The sequence below is a fragment of the Sapajus apella genome, unplaced genomic scaffold (genome assembly GCF_009761245.1).
Source record: "Sapajus apella isolate SASKATOON/1434 unplaced genomic scaffold, GSC_monkey_1.0 scaffold59, whole genome shotgun sequence".
NCBI classification, from domain to species: Eukaryota; Metazoa; Chordata; class Mammalia; order Primates; family Cebidae; genus Sapajus; species Sapajus apella.
In genome coordinates this window covers 13,907,515-13,910,305 of record NW_022436999.1, presented here as the reverse complement: position 1 = coordinate 13,910,305, position 2,791 = coordinate 13,907,515, and the positions used below count along the sequence as shown (strand labels likewise).

General features: G+C 45.1%; 1 long non-coding RNA gene across 1 annotated transcript; it reads left to right on the top strand.

Annotated features, from left to right (window-relative positions):
- Nucleotides 1-454: 454 nt before the first annotated feature.
- LOC116528619 lies at nt 455-2,541 on the top strand. Its single transcript, XR_004259116.1, has 2 exons — nt 455-1,010; nt 2,042-2,541. It is a non-coding gene; the product is annotated as an uncharacterized LOC116528619 (long non-coding RNA).
- The last annotated feature ends 250 nt before the right edge of the window (nt 2,542-2,791 follow it).

Here is a 2,791-nt window from a genome sequence, read left to right as displayed (position 1 = left end):
ATTTACTGCAATGTACATATGTGTACACAATACATATGTACAATAAATGTACATAATCTGTACAATATGTACATTTATATGCACATGTGTATGATATATACATTTATTGTAATATCACAATGATATATGTAAATGCACAGATTGTACACATTATGTACATATAATTTATTTTGCTATTACAATATGTAAATGAGTACATAATGTACACATTATGTACATATGTACTATATATACACGTGTACATGTGTGCACATTATGTACATTATGTACAGCCGTACAATATATACACGTGTACATGTACACATTATGTACAGATGTACAATATGTACATGTATACGTAATGTACACATTATGTTCACGTATACATAATGTACACAATGTTTACATTATGTACAGATGTACAGTATGTGCACATGTACGTATAGGTGCTCATTATGTACATATGCACAGCCCCCTACCCAGTGAGCAAGAGGACTTTGCATTGCTCTAGTTGCCAGCAGGGGGCATGTTGCCACTACAATGTGAGCAAGAGGGCCCTGCAGTGGTCCGCCACCAGGAGAGGGCACCCAAGCCTGCCTTTTCAGATTCCTGAGACTCCGCTGATGTGCATCGCGTCACAGCACCGCCCTTTGTCACGTCACAGCGTCTGTTCTCCTTAGTATTGACCTGGGGGGCACTTCGAGGGTGGAGCTGCGTCCTCTTCAGCACAGACCCTGGGGCTTGGGTCTTACTGTGAGAGGGCCTTGCAGTGGCGGTAGTTGCCAGAAGAGGGCGGGGGCACATCACCGGGAGCAAGAGGGCCCTGCACTGCCGGGCCGCCAGCAGGGGGCGCCCGAGCCAGCCTTTTCAGATGGCGTCACGGTACCGGCGTGCATTGCGTCTCGGCGGTCTGCCGTTTCATTGTCCTCATTGCAGACCTACGGGCCACTGCGAGGGCAGAGCTGTGTTCTCCACAGCATAGACCTAGCGGGCACAGCCTCACTTTGGGACAACTCTGGGCCACGTCTGCAGTGAGTAAAATCCTTCCTGTTTGCAGCCTGACTGCTTAGGGTCAGAGACTAGTAAGAAGATCTCGGTGTGGAAACCTGGACACCAAAAGCCCCTCTGAATCCTGTGCGCCAAGGTGCTCCCGAGCCAAGGCCACGCGGCTGCAGTGTGAGGTGCACACCGCAGCCTCAGAACACAAATAGAGCATTCCTAAGGCAGATATGACATCCAAAAATGCGAATACAACACCTGCAGTGCTCATGTAGAAAACAGCTGTGATGCTAATGCAAGGCCTCAGTCCACAACGTTACTATAAAATCCGCACTGCTCATGCGGCCGGGCCATTACAGCAGTTTGAATCATCAACACTGACATATCAGTGCAAACGCAGAAAATAATGTAAGGTTAGGGCTTAGGGTGAGGATTAGGGCTAGGGGTTAGGGTTAGAGTTGGGGGTTACCAGTTAGACGTTAGGATTTAGGGGTTAGAAGAATTTTAGGCAAAATAAACAGTTTATGTAAGCAAAGGAATGATTTGTGAATCACACCTGAAGCACCAGAACGGAAAACAGGGCTCGGGACTTCCGAGCTCTTAGTGGTGGCAGCTAAGTGAGGTTTGACCTTGGCTCCAGCTAGGCGACCGCCTGTTGTGGGGGTGGTTCCCTCAGCGTCCCTACTCATACAGCCAACTGGCGGCTGGGCTTATTGTCACTGACTGGTTGGTTTGCTAATGTTTTTAAGTCAGTTTTAATGCCTCCAATTCGGTTTCTGTTTGCTTTGCAAGACCTAAGGCTAACGGCTTCCTCCTGTTTTGCTTTAACATGTCAAAACCATAATTCGTTTTCATTTTACTTTACTGGCATTAATAGAAGTAAATTCACATTTTTGTTGTTATTCAGAAAGTCAGTTTAATTGGCAACCTATTTGTGATGGTGCATGAAATAATGTCGTTAATCATTAGCATCTTAGATTAGATGAAATATGTTAACTCTATTAAGCTTTGTTATTAAACCAAACAGGAATTGAGTTTCTTTTTTTTTTTTTTTTTCTCCTAGGCTTTAACCATTTAAAATACACTCAAGCATCTCCTAATGATGTGAATTCTGAGAAATTTGTCCTTGGTGATTTCATCCTTGTCCGAACACCATAGAGTGTCCTTTTAAATCCTAGGTGGTGTAGCCCACTCCACACATAAGTCATATGGTATAGCCTATTGCTCCCATGCTACAAACCTGTATAGCATGTCTCTGTACTGAATGCTGTAGTCAACTGTCACACCATGGTGACTGTGGATTGTGATCCCAAAATATCTGAGTCAGGTCTCAGTCAATTTAGAATGCTTATTTTGCCAAGGTTAAGGACATGCCCGTGACACAGCCTCAGGAGGTCCTGACAACATGGGCCTGAAGTGGTCAGGGTGGAGCTTGCTTTTATACATTTTACAGAGACAGGAGACACCAATCAATATGCGTAAGATGTACAGTCGTTTGGTTCAGTAAGGTGGAACAACTGGAAGTAGGAAGTGGGGGTGCTTCTAGGTCAGAAGTAGATAAAAGATTGCATTCTTTTGAATCCTTGATCAGCCTTCCACTGAATACAATTTAGTCTGGTGCAGTGAATCTGCATTTTTACATACACAGTAGGGCAGAGGAATGGTGTGATCTTGGCCCACCACAACCTCTGCCTCCCAGGTTCAAGCGATTGTCTTGCCTCAGCCTCCCGAACAGCTGGGATTACAGGCATGCACCACCATGCTTGGGTAATTTGTGTATTTTTAGTAGAGATGGGCATCCACCATGCTCAGC